At 44.0% G+C, this 16,654-nt stretch overlaps 1 protein-coding gene across 1 annotated transcript in view; it reads left to right on the plus strand.

The window, feature by feature from the left end:
• The window catches only part of zmiz1a (zinc finger, MIZ-type containing 1a), a 181,288-nt gene that overhangs the window by 19,475 nt on the left and 145,159 nt on the right, over positions 1-16,654 (plus strand). The window contains exon 2 of the mRNA XM_083774390.1: positions 15,292-15,371. The gene's annotated coding sequence lies outside the window, so the exon portion shown is untranslated. The remainder of the gene's footprint in view (positions 1-15,291; positions 15,372-16,654) is intronic.

Genomic DNA, 16,654 nt, shown 5'->3' on the forward strand with positions numbered 1-16,654 from the left:
GTGTGTGTGTGTGTGTTTGTGCGTGCACGCACACGCACACACCAGAGATTATCCCTGTATCGGTGTGTGCCTCTGTGTCCGTGTGCGTGTGTCTGCGTGCGTGTGAGTGTCCGTGTTGTTGCTTCACAGCGTGAGTTTTTCTCATTTTGTAATCCAACACCTGCAGATGTGTCTTGTAAACTGGCACAGCCCGCCAGCTTTTCTCCTCGTATTCAGAGGGGGCCGGTGAAACAAAGCAATTAACTAACGGAGGCCCACTGCATGGGTGTGTGTGTGTGTGTGTGTGTACGTACTTGCGTGCGTGTCCTTTGGAAAGCACACATGTCGGTGTGCGCGTGGTGTGCGATTTGCCAGCAGGTATGACATCGTCTCTGTCACCTGTTTTTGACGAGATCGACGAAAACAGCCACAGACGAGATCAAGAAACGGACGAGATCGACGAGCGCGAAGCTCGTCGCTTCACGCTTGCATTTCTGCTTCTTTTTTCTGCTTTGGCGTGACGCTGTGGTGTGACCGTACAAAAAAAATCCACACCCGTGTGAACTGAGTGGTGCAACTCCCCTCTCTTCCCCCCCCCCCCCCTCCTCTCCTCTCTCTCTCTCTCTCTCTCTCTCTCTCATTAGCAGGCAACAGTGCAGCACTAATACTATCTCTCTGTTTCTGGCAAACAGCGCCCCTACTGGTACTAATAGTCATATACTGGTGCTCATGGCCACATAGGTACACAGACACAGACAGGCGGACACAGACATTGCTGTTCCTTGGAGTGGTTGCACCACTCAAAAAAAACAAACACAAGAAGTTAGAATATTGGAGATAAGAGGTTTCTGCCTGACAGCGAGGATATGAACCGACATGGAAGTGTGTGTTTGGTATCAGATCCAGTGTGTGTTTGGTATCAGATCCAGTGTGTGTTTGGTATCAGATCCAGTGTGGTGGTTCAGTGATGATCCAGTGTGTGTTTGGTATCAGATCCAGTGTGGTGGTTCAGTGATGATCCAGTGTGTGTTTGGTATCAGATCCAGTGTGTGTTTGGTATCAGATCCAGTGTGGTGGTTCAGTGATGATCCAGTGTGTGTTTGGTATCAGATCCAGTGTGTGTTTGGTATCAGATCCAGTATGTGTTTGGTATCAGATCCAGTGTGTGTTTGGTATCAGATCCAGTGTGTGTTTGGTATCAGATCCAGTGTGTGTTTGGTATCAGATCCAGTGTGTGTTTGGTATCAGATCCAGTGTGTGTTTGGTATCAGATCCAGTGTGTGTTTGGTATCAGATCCAGTGTGTGTTTGGTATCAGATCCAGTGTGGTGGTTTAGTGATGATCCAGTGTGTGTTTGGTATCAGATCCAGTGTGTGTTTGGTATCAGATCCAGTGTGTGTTTGGTATCAGATCCAGTGTGTGTTTGGTATCAGATCCAGTGTGGTGGTTCTCACCCTGAGCAGAGACATTCATTCACAGCCCTGTTCACGACATTCACAAAGAAACCTTGTATCTTCATCATCATTCAATTTCTTTTCTTTTCCTTTATCGTGTTTTGTCCTAAATTAATGTCCTACTTCGTCGCGCAAGAGCGCATGTGAATCATGTAACAAGTTAAAAGTCACATGAAGCAGGCTAGTGAAAATAGCAGATCTGAAAATAAGCAATTTCTTTTTAAACATACGAGGTTTCCAGCCTACAGAGACCAAGTCCAAAATTAGAAGGAAGGGGTCACACGTCCTGTGTCAGCATACACGCACGCACGCACACACGTCCTGTCAGCAGGACAACCTGTTGACACAGGGTGGATTTATGTGTGCACACTGCACAGGCATGCATGCGTGCACACACACACACACACACACACACACACAGTGTGTGCGACAGCAAAGCAGTATACTGTAGCTGTAAGAATACACTACAGTACCACACTACTCCACTAAGACTAAATATATTGACAATTTTGTCAACAAATAAAAACTAGACTAAAATGTTACGGAGGGACTAGTGGAGGAGAGATGCAGTAGAACCAATGATTGGCCATTCAACTCCTTGTACCTACTGTACCTACTGTATCTACTGTACCTACTGTATCTGCTGTACCTGCGACAGCACAAACCACCAACCTGAAGCGCTGTGGTGCGCCAAGCTGCAATGAATGTTTCCACAGCAAATGATTTTTGCGACATAGAGAAAACCACTGGGTTTCCGCGGCAACAAGTGTTTTTGCGACTTGACGTAAAGCGACATGCACGCACATTTCGCACAAACGTACCAGACACACACACACACACACGCACAAACACACCAGACACACACACGCACAAACACACTACACACACACACACACACACAAACACACCAGACACACACACAAAGTCGGACGGGTGCCAATAAAGCACCTTTGAATTGAATCACTTGTGACGCAATGCAACGACATGCGAAGACGTGCGACGGGACATGTCAGACCACTGCGACGAACGGTTGCGTCTGGAATCAACACATCATTGGTGTTCGTTTGGGCTTAAAAGACAAGTCATTTTATGCTCTGAAAATAGCAGATCTACACGATGCTGCGATGCGTGAACTTGGAGATCGGCTATTTCCAGCATTTCAGCTACGACTAAATGAAACTGTAGCAGTGGTTCCTCAGTACGCTGCTGATTCAAAGTCAAAGTCGTACGATTTGTTACACACGTCACCGCAGTGAAATTTGTTCTCCGCATTTGACCCATCTGTTGGAGCGGTGAGCCGCAGTCAAGTAGCGTTGAGCTGCAGCCGTGCTGCGCTCGGGAATCATTTGATTAGTTGATTTGACCCCCCAATCCAACCCATTGATGCTGAGTGCCAAGCAGGGAGGCCCTAATTGGGTCCCATTTTTTACAGTCTTTGGTATGACCCGGCCGGGGATCGAACGCCCGACCTCCCAGTATCAGGGCGGACACTCTAACCACAAGGCCACTGTCTGGTTAATTCAAACAGTGCAGAAGCAGCAGTGGTTCCTCATTTTCGCATGGGCTGCGGCCCCAGATCATACCAGAGCCCTGTGCTGTTCTCTCCCTCCATCGCCCCCTGACCCTGCTAATTGACAACGGCTGTGGAAGAGAGACACGCACGGCGACAGAGAGAGAGAGAGAGAGGGAGGGGTGGGAGAGAAAGGTCTTTGCGTGAGAATGGGTGAAAATAGCAGGAACGAATGAGAGAATGCAAGAAACAGCACTTACTGTACTACAGGCCATAGAACTGAATGTACTACCCACTGTACTACAGGCCATAGAACTGAATGTACTACCCACTGTACTACAGGCCATAGAACTGAATGTACTACCCACTGTACTACAGGCCATAGAACTGAATGTACTACCCACTGTACTACAGGCCATAGAACTGAATGTATTACCCACTGTACTACAGGCCATATAACTGAATGTACAGAACTTAGTGTTTACATCACACCTATAGCGACGCTTGTGTTTTCCATGTCGAACATATCTATACCGAAGGGGGAGAAAACAGGCATCCAATTTTCTATTTCAATTCAAAGGAGCTTTATTGGCATTAGATAAACATACGTTTACATTGCCACAGCAAGTGTCAAAAATGCAAACTGTTGAAAATGGGGGAAAGTATATACAGTTGGAGGGGGTACAGCATTTTGTAAACAGCTATGTGTCGCATTGCATCGTTATATACATGCTATACGGGGTATGAAGCTTTTTTGCGGTCACTTTGGGACAGAGGGCAGCATTTCTTCTCAAGACTATGGGTGCCATCCATGGGTGCCTCCGTCACGTGTCCATAGCCGAGTATAGGTGACTATTATGCACTACTTGCAGAGTGACGCAAGTGACTTTGCCTGGGTTACATCTTCTGATAGTTGTGCTTTAATGTTGACATGAAATAATAATCCTGTTTAGTGTCTTATTGCGACCGCAGATCGCATTTACTATGATGAAATTGTACATTTTTGTCCATCAGTCAGGGCAAGTAGAATCGAACAAGAAGGGAACAGCCAGCTTCTTGACAGCCTCACGCACACACGCGTGTTGTGGTGTGGCGGGCTGACCTGTCTGTCCGTCCGTCAGTCAGTCAGAGCGGATATTTCTGTCTGCTTAGCGGCTGGCCCGCTGGCTTACCAGAGACACTATGTCATCACTGGCTGCCTGCTGTCATTGGCTAAAAAGGAGCGAGGCAGAGAGAGAGAGAGACACAGAGTGTGCGTGTGGCACTGTGACACTGTGACAGAGAGAGAGAGAGTGTGTGCGTGTGACAGAGAGAGAGAAACAGCTCCAGCAGCTGTCTTGAAGCCTTCTCCACTCTGTCACTAGGTTAACACCCCCCCCCCCCCCCCCGTTCCTCACCGCTATAGTCTATGGGGCTCTATCTATGGGGCGATAGTGGCTCAGGGGTATAGAGTGGCCCGATGTGCAGGTTAGTGCCTTCCATGGTTTTCTCCACCATCGGTATGTGTGTGTGTGTGACTGTGAATGGGTGAACGTAATGCACAATATATGGAAAGCTGTATGAATGTGTGTGTGAATGTAAAGGGCCTTTCAAACGGGAAGTGAGGAACACACACATTGTTGTCTGGACCAATGAGAGGTCTGCCACAGGTCTGCTCAAGAGGGGCGCGACAACGCAAGCATACAAAAAAAAGCTAAACTGAATTCAGGTCACGAAACGAGCACGCGCACAACAAATTCACGGGAACACGCTTACGTAAATACGCTTTAAATGAAAACATGAAACATTTAATGTTCAGAAATAGCACATGTACAAGCTTGTTGTGGATCTGCTGTTTTTTGAATAGCCAACACTAAAATGTAAAATGACACACAGGTGGTTGTTTCCAGGGTTCCTTTGGATAACGTCCTCTTCCATCCATGACGTGGTGGTGTTTACGCCGGGGGCGATAATACTATAGCGACCGACAAGGACTCTGTCGGAGTCACCCTGCTGTGTTTCCAGGGCGGCACTTTGATTACAAACACCTGTTTGTTAGTTTCTTTTGGCCAGAAAAGATGGTTGTGAGAGAGATGATGTCATGGAGTGTAGTTTTATTTTTACCAGTTTTATCTACACCGCCAAGCAGCGGTGTAAAGTAACTAAGTACATTTACTTAAGTACTGTATTTAAGTACAATTTTTAGGTATTTTTAATTTACTTCAGTATTTCCAATTTCCAATAGTTTTACTTCTACTCTCAGAGGCAAATATTGTATTTTTACTTATTATTATAACAACACATTAACCACTTGTATGTACATATTTGGCCATTTGAAAATAGCCGATGTACAAGCTCACAATGCGTCACGATGCAGCACACTGTGAACTTGTAGATCAGCTAAAAAGTTTAAATGGGACATTCTGCATAATGAGTTTTATGATTTTCTCCTTTTGGTGCTTTAAGTACATTTTCATATACCAATACTTTTGTACTTACTTACATGTAACAGAGTATATTTCTACATTGCATTATTGATACTGTTACCTATAAGTAAAACATGCAAGTACTTTCTTCCACCACTGCCGACAAGGAAGGCAACACACTTGGTGCTCGGGACGGTGACATTTGACAGACAAATACAATTTGTTTATTTCATAACCCCCAGGCTGCCAATTATAGCTTGGCTTTAACTGCAGTGCTTCTGTCTCTGTCAGGAGGAAACCTCATATGTGACCTGAGACTGAGGGGCTGCCATTTTTATCCAAAATGAGTATAGCACAGGCAGCCTCTTCACATACTTCACATGTCTGAAATAAATATCAGAGCTGAAATCGACATGTAAATATGAAATAAATGCTTAAACATGTAGCTAGGTGTAACGTTAGAGACCACAGAAGTGAACCTTTCAAGCCTGTTTTCTCAACTCGCTGTTTTCTGCAAGACATTACTCTATAAGCCATATCTCCGGTGGGTCAAACTGAACAACCTGCAATATCTATTTGAAGGTATGATTCCCTTTATTTCATGAAGAAACGGAAATAAAAAAAATCCAATGGCAGTCCCTCAGTTTGTCACATATGTCCAAAACCGTAACTTTTCAGGATTGTAATTAGAAAAAAGCATCAAAACATGTCTGTTTATGGCAGCTTAAAGCTTGCTGATCTGCTACTTTTGAGGCTTTTGTGTGACGCCGTAGGACGATCAAGTAGAGGGCGGTTAATTTACGGAAAAACATCAAAGTTAAAATAATATGAATAATAATAATAATTCTGTCTGACAGCGACAAAGTGTCAGCCAGAATGGTGGCAGCAGAAGATGTCCGTGGCCCGGGCTGACGTCATCATCAGCCATCGAGTCAAGACACATCGAGACATTTTTGTCTTTTTCACTGCCATTGACGAGATAATACCTTTTTTTTGTTGACAAAATCAACTGTAGATTTATAGTCTACTAAACTTATGATATCGAATCGAAGAAAACTAGACCAAAACTAAAACATTTCTTCAGGTAACTAAAATACAAAAAACTAAAAGGAATTTGAATCAAAAGACTGACTAAAGCTGCATCAGAATGTTGCTGTCCAAATCAGCAGCGCGGCCGTGACTGAGTGAGGCATGCAGTGACACACCAGTGGAGTAGAGAGAGTCTATCCTCACATAACCTGTTCATCCAGTGTTCCACTGAGACGCAGCCAGAATACCACACTCCTACTCTGGGCACAGCGGGCCGTTTTAAGCCCTTAAGACCTGAGACCCATTCTAAAAATGAAAAAAATATCGTAATTTTCGGAAACAAAAGTATGTATTTGGACACGGAACGCCATCTCAAAATACTGTGTTCCAGCCAGGGATGCCCAGAAGCAAAGATTTGAATTAAAAATGTTTTGCTTAAAAAAAATAAAAAATAAGATAGATAGGTACGATAATACAAGCAGCTTGTATATCTGCCATTTGTGAATGTCCAAAGCATAAAATATGGTTCAAGCAAGTGGTTAAAAAGATTGTGATGCATGTATTAACTAGAAAATTCGCAATTAAAAAAAATTGCAGAGTGTGGTTGCCGCAGTGGCTTACATATGCCCCTCCCACTAATATTGCCAGCCAATTACAATGTCGCGTCACCCCTGTGATCATGCGTAAGTAATTCGGAGGGAATTTAACCCCCGAAATTCATGTTTTTGCGACAAACGGTTACATTTCTCGCATTTGCGGCGCCCCCTATGGATGAAAATGGAATTGCTTTTAGAACTTGGTTGATTGAACCACCCCGGACATGTGATTCAAGTTTGGGATGGATTGGACATTCCGTTCGTGATTTATGGCATTTTTTGTGATATAGGCCCCTTCTACTAACTTCGGAAGACGATTACGGCCGAACGATACGCACTACCAAAATTCTGCAGTTGGTGTTTTAATCGGATAGGTCCAGAGATCATGTGTGCCGATTTCTGTGTGTTTTGGACAAAATTCAAAATGGCGGAAAATCTATCATGGCGGAAATGGGCGTGGCCTATATGGGGTGATGCGTCATGACCGAAGGAATCCAGGGAAAAAATTATTTCGGTTCAAGAGTTATAAGCCAAAAGGTAAAGTGGGCTGTTATAGCGCCGCCATGAGGCTGACCTATAAAATTATAATTTTAATACATTTTAGTGATAATTATGAATTTTTCCTCCAAGTTTTGTAACTATAGTCCTCACAGTCTCAGAGGAAAAAATACTTGAATGTGAATTCTTGCCTTTTCCCATTCATGTCAATGGGGAAATTTAATTCACTAATAAATTCATATCAATTAAACTATACAACATTTCTCTTAACAAAATACAAGCACACGATTCCCGATTTTTCCGGTCAATTTGACATATGGCTCAAGTGCGTACAGCGTACAGTGTTGGAGGTATAAAGAGTCAAACTAAAGACTAAATGGAAGTATAATAACTAGAAAGAGGCAATTCTGGGAAATTGCAAAGTGTGGTTGCCCACATCGCATCCGTCGAAAATGGAATTGCTTTTGGCTCTGCGTTGATGAAACCTAACCTGACGCTGCCAGATGAGGGCGGTATTGGGTAACCATGTTCCCCAACACAGCAATCATCTGGGATCTCTCAGGCAGTTGAGCTGACAAAAATCCGTTCCGTACCGGACCAATCAGTGTGAGCTAAGGGCGGGATATGTGCGAAACCGGACGTGAAGCTATATAGACACGTCAATATGATTGGTTGTGTTTGCACGCCCACACGGTGATAGACAGACGGTCCCATCCAATCATCTACCAAGTATCTTGAAAAAAAGGAACAGCCCCGTCATCGAATTTGCTTCCGCGATCCCAGATCCCAATAAGCTGTGAAACAAATTTGTGTAGCAAGCTTCTTGGATCTGGCAGCGTCAGGTTAGATGAAACCACCCTCGACATGTGATTCAAATTTGGGATGGATCGGACATTCCGTGTGTGAATTGTGGCGTTTTTTGTAAAATAGGCCCCTCCCACTAACTTGGGAAGACGATTACGACCGAACGATACAGAAGATCTAAATTCTGACTGTGCTGTTGAAATCGGATAGGTTGGCTGATATAGGCCCCTCCCAGTAATTATACCAGCCAATTACAATGTCAAGTCATCCTTTGTGATCATGCATAAGTCATTCAAAGAGGATTTCCCCCCCAAAATCATGTTTTTGCAACAAAGGGGTATAGGCCCCTCCCAGTAATTTTGCCAGCCAATTACAATGTCAAGTCACCCTTTGTGATCATGCGTAAGTCATTCAAAGGGGATTTCCCCCCCAAAATCGTGTTTTTGCAACAAACGGGTAATTGTTTTTGCAATTGTAGCGCCCCCTATGGATGGAAATGGAAGAGCTTTTGGCTCTGTGTTGATTAGGCCATCCTAAACATGTGATTCAAATTTGGGGAGGATTGGACTTTCCGTTCGTGATTTGTGCAATTCTTTGTAAAATAGGCCCCTCCCACTAACTTTGGAAGCTGATTACGGACGAACGATATGGAATATCGAAATTCTGACTGTGCTGTTTTCATCGGATAGATCCCGAGATCATGTGTACCGATTTCTGTGAGATTTGGACAAAATCTGTAGGAGGAGGAGCAAAAAGTGTGTTTTGAAGAAAATGCAAATTTTCTGCAAATTCGTTCTAGACGGAAATGGGCGTGGCCTATATGGGGAGATGCGTCATGACCCAAGGAATCCATGGAAAAAAACATTTTGATTTTACGACCTACGGTTCAAGAGTTATAGCCAAAAATGTAAAGTTGGCTGTTATAGCGCCACCATGAGGCCGACCGATATACTTATAAGGTAATTAATTTTAGTAATTATTATGAATCTCTTTTTTGAATCTTCGTTTTTGCATTTTCCCATTCATGTCTATGGGGAAATTTAATGCACTAATTAATTCATATCAATTAAACTATCCAACAAATGTCTTAGCAAAATATGAGCACACGATTCCCGATGTAGCCCGTCGTTTTGACATATGGCTTGAGTGCGTACAAAAACTGTGGGAGGTATAACGCGGCAAAATAAAGTTTATCTAGTATAATAAATAAAAGGTCACAAAAGCAATAGTATGGTTGCCCTCAGGGCAACCACACTAATAATAATAATAAAAGGGCAGTAAAGGAATAGTATGGTTGCCCTCAGGGCAACCACACTAATAAAGTGTCACAATTACAAGAGTCTGGTTGCCCATTCGGGCAACCACACTAATAAAAATAATAAAGTTTTACAATTACTAGAGTCTGGGCAACCACACTAACTAGGCTACTTCAGCTGGGGACCCCCGCAGGTCCGCTGAGGGACCCTCTTGTAAACAAGTGTAATGCTTTATTGGGTCGTCCACTCACAGTTAACAGTCTTTGTATTGAGTTTGTGCTTGAAATGTACTGTAATTCTGCAAACTGTTAATACATATTTCAATCAATCAATAAAAAAAACCCTGCAGGTCTGCTGGGGACCTGGACCCTCACAGGTCCACGGTGGACCCCTGTAGGTCCACAGACCCCACTTTGACCATCAATGTAGCTAAAATCTAAAATGCCACTTTCCCGGTTTTAACGCATGGTTAAACTCACCTCTGTTGCTTTGGGGTGGGGGGGAGAGAGAGGGGGAGGGGGAGAGGGAGGAAGAGTGGGTTTCATCATAACACAGTGAGCTGTATTACTGTGGTGGGTTGCATATATGAAACCATCAACCACCAATAACAAACATACGGGACCTAACGAACACACTGGATGAGTGAATGAATGAATGAACACACTGAATGAGTGAATGAATGAATACACTGAATGCGTGCATCATTGGTTTCTGCTGCCTCGGGCCAACAACGAGCTCCTTGGAGGAGAACATTTGCTGCCAAAGAAATCACTCTTCTTATTTACGTCTTTATTTCTTTGTTCCTCTCTCTCTCTCTCTCTCTCTCTCTCTCTCTCTCTCTCTCGCTCTCTCTCTCTCTCTCTCTCTCTCTCTCTCTCTCTCTCTCTCTCTCTCTCTCTCTCTCTCACTCTCTCCCCGGATGACGTTGGCGTAGGCTACTGTAGAGATAATATTTTGTTGTTGCTTAAACAAACAGATGATTGATTATTCGATTAACATCCTAGACGATCGAGATAAAGTCGCTTATTAGCTCTAAATATGAGTTCCGACATATATTTTCGGTTAATTGCCCCCAGCGCTGCCCCCCCCACACACACACGCAAACCACGTATAATACCTGTAATTGAGGCTGTACGACGTTGACCTTCCGTCACGTGCCAATCACAACAAATGTGCTCTCGCCGTTTGAACATGGGGAGGAAGAGATTGTAAACGTGAAAGGAAGAAATCCCTGTGTGCTGAGAGAGGGACAGAGAGACACACCGAGAGAGAGAGAGAGAGAGAGAGACACACAGAAAGAGAGAGAGGATGGATGGATGCTGCTGCCTTGAATAAATTATTCAGATGGCAGCCTCTCTCCTGCGTGGAAATCTCGCCTTCTGCTACGTTTAATGACATCTGTGATAACGCCCAATGGAGATGAATCCAGATGTAACACTTGCGTGCGTGCGTGCGTGCATGCGTCTACTTGTATTACTATCTTTGTGAGGGTCATGATGTTGCTGTTGGGCAGAAACCTCTTATCTCCATATTTTAACTTGTTTTTGTTTTTTTCTCCGTAAATGACCTTGATCACACCAGAGCGTCACACAAAGGCATCACAAGTAGCAGATCCACAAGCTTGAAAGTTGAAACGCGGCACAAAGCGACACATTTTGAGCTTGTAGATCTGCTACTTTTTGCTATTTATGAATTTGCGTCCTGAAAACGGTTTTGGACATGTGAGGTTTCCACCTGACAGATACATTTATGTTCCCGCAAGTGTGGTAGACTTTTTTTTAAAGAAATAAGACCTTGTGTTTCCTGGAGACTTGTTTGTTTTATGGTTGAAAAATTAAAAAAATATGTTAGGGTATGGCTTACAATGAATTAGAAAAGAAGATTGAGGTTGTGGTTGGCGCTTAGCTTTAGACATTTAGAGGTTAGCTTTTGGGTTGTATTCCTGGTTTTATACTTGGTTGCGCACAACGCAATGCCTGCTATTTTCGCCCTCAGTTAAAACGTCTGAAATTGCCACAAGTAGTAAAATTGGCATTCTTAAAAACAATGGGCATCCTCCTAAAAGGTTTGCGACGTCCTCACAAGTATTGTAATAAGCCCCGGTGCTCGAGCATGCGTGCGTGTGCGTGTGTGTGTGTGCGTGTGTGTGTGTGTGTGTGTGTGTGTGTGTGTGTGTGTGTGTGTGTGTGGTTGTGCCGTGGTGGGGAAACAAAGCATAAACAGGGGAATTTATTTCTCCTCCTGAGAGGGCCGTAAATAAACAAGCAGTGAATCAGTGCTTCCATTTGTTTTCCTCTCTGATAATTCTGCCCGTGTCACGAGGCGCTGTGACCGCCTGTTCCACAGAGACGCCGCGCTCGCTCGCTCACTCGCTTGGCGGCCATATTTCCTCTCACTGAGAGAGAGAGAGAGAGAGAGAGAGGGACAGGGATAAAGCATGCCACACACAACGCTTAATGTTTCATAACCGTGGGTCGGCCTTATCGTTTGGTTTTTCTTCGTCTTATTTATTTAGCGGTAACCCTGACGGAATATTTCCGTGGGGTGTATTAATCCTTGTGTTACAGTATTGCGTTTATATTGTGACTGGCCCGGGAGTCGACTGAACAGGCTTTGAAAATACCCGGGGCAGATGAGATATCTGTTGTTGAAGAGTGAAACCCAGGCCAGACTGGGCCAGACTAGAACCCCATATCTGCTGCAGAATTATGTGGATGTTGAGGGCTGTGCCAAGTTCCCGGGTTTCGATTCCACGGGCCGGGCAGGAAAATACATCTTGGCGCGGAGGTGAACGACCAACACTCACCCCTCCCACAACACTGATGGAAGTTGCCCTTTGAGCAATGCACGGAACCCCCGATCCACCGCTCCGGTGGAAAGCTGGTCAGTAAGTAAGCTTTGCCGAGCCATGTAGGGTGGACCACCTGGCCCACATCTCACGGGACAGTCCCGAAAGTGGACCATCTGTGTCCCGCACAAACAAGTCAGAATCAGAATGGCCTTGTAACAGAGTACTTCTACGTGGCACTATTGATATTTTTGCTCAAGCGAAGAACTTGAGTAACGTAACGTTTTCCATCACTGGTCTTTGGCCATACGACCTGGCCGGGGAATCGAACCCCCGCACCGTGCCGTACCTCCCAGTCTCGGGGCGGACGGCCGGTGCCAACGAGCTGGTCAGTGGCCAGCCAGTATTCCGTAGTCGTACTGGGCAGTTCCCATGGTTTTAATGTGTGTGTGATTGTTAAGCGGGGCGTTGCTGAACAACAGCCTTCATGCTCAGCGAATCTCCCCGGGATATAATAATAAAGGGTTGAAAAAATTTAACAAATACACTCATGAGGTTGGATTTATTTTGTTTTTATGCTGCATCTATCTATATCCACTTTGTCACAGCATTTGTTCCTGTATATATAAGCTCTTTGTTATTCACAATCTTACTATGATTTGGGGGTGTCATTGAAGCAAAGTCTGGAAATTCATTTTCTGGGACAATAATGGTTCAAACTTGAACTTGACAAAAATCTACATTTCCTTTCATTACTGGAGTTCCGTGGCCTCGCAATATAACGGTAATGAGCTGTGTGTGCACCGGCCGGCCGCTCCCCGGAAAATATGAGAGGAGAGAGTTGGAAAGTTCTGTTTGCTCTGGTTCAATGATATCTAGGAACAGCGAATAATAATAATAATTATTATTATCCTGCTATAAATGTGCCACGTCTCTGTGTGCGTGTGTGTACGGTTGTAATGCATGTAACTCGAGAACCGTTTGCCCCACGGACTTCAAATTCGACACACACATTCCACACCCCCGCAGGGAGTGCAGTAACTTTAGTTACTAGTTACTTTGTAGTTTTGAATTGTTATCACAAAACATACATCATTTGAAAATAACCGATCTACAAGCTCACTATGCGTCACAATGTGACAAATGTCTGATGCTCATCTAACCTAGTATATATACACGTCGCTTCTTTTGGGCTTGTTTTCAATTCATAGACCTGGCTGCTTGTTTCTCGCCGCAATATCTGGTGGTGATCTGCAGCGATCACCGCGAGCGCTGTTGCTAAAACGCCCGCCGTAGGAATGAAAAGCACACGAGGGCCCCGCTAATGAACACCGCTCCGCCATGTTCCTTTGTGTTCAAGCACCACCACTCTGTATCCCCCATATCCAAGTGTGAAATTACAATATCTGATCACATTTAGTTAATTAAACCCATATGACTAATTTAATTTGACTCAAATATGGTCGGTTGGTGGTGGTGAGGGGGGGGGCATGAATAAATCATACAGGCGTCTTTAGCTAGCTAGTGCTGGCGTTAACAGTAATTAAAATGTGGGGCAATCTGTACAGCACTGTGCAGATCTCTCCAGTCGTTTTCTCCCCTCTGCCTCCTACTGTATGCATGCTTGCAGGATGTGTACGGAAAAATGAAAGCCAGACATCTTTGTGGGGGGGAAAAAAGACTAGTCTAGCAGAATGCTAATGTATTAACAAGGGAGTTCCCAAAAACCCAGAAATAATAAAGCAGTTAATAAAGATGCAGTACTTGCTGCTAAGTAGTGCATTAACAGCAGTGGTGAACTTTGATTAAGTACATTTACTCGAGGACTGTATTCACGTACATTGTGTACTGTGCGTACAGCATCTGTACTTAATCTCGCAAAACACGTTGTGATCTTGTAGATCTGGTATTTTGTCATTAGTATTGATTATTTTCAACAGAGCAATGCATTGATATTACAGAAAGTAGAGCATCTCACTTGTAAGTTGACGTCACAGTCAGTCAGACCGTGTCTGTCTTGTCTGTCTTGTAATTTCTGCGTATCTAGTTTCCATAGTTTCCATGTCTTACCAAGCTATATCTCACACACACACACACACACACATATATATTATATATATATATATACTCACGCACACATTCGCACAACATTATCATGTTTTGTTTTCTCCAGAAATAGCAGATCTACAAGCTTGTATATCTTCAGGTCTAGTATCTATAGCTATACTTTGACTTGAGTACTGATGTTGAGTACTCTGTCCACCTCTAATGCTTATACACCCAAAAATAAAAGCCAGACATCTTTGAGGAAAAAAGGCCATCGTCTAGCAGAATGCTAATGTGTTAACATGGGAGTTTCAAAGGCAGAAATAAATGAGTTGAAGATACAGTATAGTTCCTATTTATCAACACTGAGTGCGGTTTAGCACCGTTGACTTTGGGGGGATTGTTTATTGTTTGGAGCAGACTTTGTAACGCAAAATGCTACAGAGAGCATCGGGACTTGTTTGGGGCGGGAGGGGTTTTGAAAGAGAATATGAGACCCCGGGTAGCAGACCAAGGCGCAGTTGGCGGAAATACATTGACTCACTGGCCTTGGAACGTCTTGGAATCCCCCAGGAGGAGGTCACTGATGTTGCTCTGGAGAGGGAAGTCTGGAGCACTCGGGTGGAGCTGTTGCCCCCGCGACCCGACTACGGATAAGCGGTTGAAGATGGATGGATGGATGGATATTGTTTGTTGATTCCAGTCTGTTTGCCTGTTTATTTCCTTTATTTTTGTAGAGGGAGAGACAGGGACAGACGCACTGTGCCAAGTGCATTGTTTCATTAAGAACCGTTTTATTTTGTCAGTTACCTTTTGTGGCATCTCTATATGAATACATAAACTATAACCCTACGATCCCGTTGTTAATGATTTTCCCTAACGCATACAGGGCGATTGTTACAGTGCTCTCTCCTCTCTCTCTTCAGACCCGCCTGTGATTGAGGCCTGTGAGGATCCACTGTTTACCCAATAGGAAACACAGGACCCTCCTCCTCCTCATCCACTGGTAAGAGAAAATAAACAATTCTTTTAGTCAACGTCTGTCTGTCTGTCTGTCTGTCTGCCCTGTACAAGTGGTCAGGGGGGGCGGATTAACCCTTGGTGGTGCGTGTTGTGATTTTAGTTGACTAAGAGTCTCCATCTAAACTAAAGGGAGGTGCTGGGTGAGGATCATCAGAGAACATCATGTCAACACCAGGCCGCATTGCACATACATTCTAGTGCATTAGACACACGCAGAGAAATATATACAGTATGAACAGCGGATATTTGACGTGCCTAGCAGATATGGAGATGAGGATATAAGAACAGAAGGAAATGGAACAATACATGCATCTTGGGCGGAAGTGAGGACGCTGGCGTCGACTGTTCGCCGCTTCACCGCCCAATGTATGAATGAATGAACCATTGTAAAGCGCTTTGAGCACTTGGAAAAGCGCTATAAAATGCAATTCATTATCTCGTATCGTCGTGCAGTCTCGTTGATACAGTATAGTGGCTAGTGATCGTATCATGGATATCAATATGCTTACGTACTGTAGATGTGGATGAGCCACTGAGTCACGCAGAAAAGGACATATACTGTGAATCATGACAGTGCCCTGTGCCCTACAATGCGTGTTGGTGTGGTGGTCAGTGTTGATTTTGTCGACTAAAACTAAGGCGAAAAATGTTCGTCGACTACCTTTTTTCACTGACGAAAACTAAATGGAGACTAAATGAAAACTAAGCTATGATGACTAAAACTAAGACTAAATATACTGACAATTTCGTCAACGAATAAAAACTAGACTAAAATGTCAGGAAGGGACTAGTGGACAAGAGATCCAGTATAAGTCATTATACAATTAGTTGCATGCTGAAAATAGCTGATCTACAAGCCCTAGGGCATTAACATAATAATCGAATAGTCGACTAGTCGACTAGCAAAACACTAGTCGACACTGTTAATTGTTAATTTTTTTTTTTTTTTTTTCTACAGCAGACATGCAGGCATGCAGCTGTGAGCTCGGTTGTTTTGTTGGTAGTTCGCCAACTTCAGTACTAATCCATTCCTGGCTGATTGTTTTCATATCATACAAGCCTACTGTACGTGGGTTTTGCCGTCACCCTCACTCGTGTAGGTGTGGTGGGCGGCGTATCGGCGGTGGCACTAGCAGCAGTCAAGACAGTTTTTCTTTGGGAAAAGCATATGTGATATGCCTCATAGGCTCATAAGATCAATGGGGACAACTACAGTGTGTAAATACTTTTACTATTGGTGAGTTTATTACTGTAGGTTGTTCAACA

The sequence above is a fragment of the Protomyctophum parallelum genome, assembly GCF_964188405.1.
Source record: "Protomyctophum parallelum genome assembly, chromosome: 10".
NCBI classification, from domain to species: domain Eukaryota; kingdom Metazoa; phylum Chordata; class Actinopteri; order Myctophiformes; family Myctophidae; genus Protomyctophum; species Protomyctophum parallelum.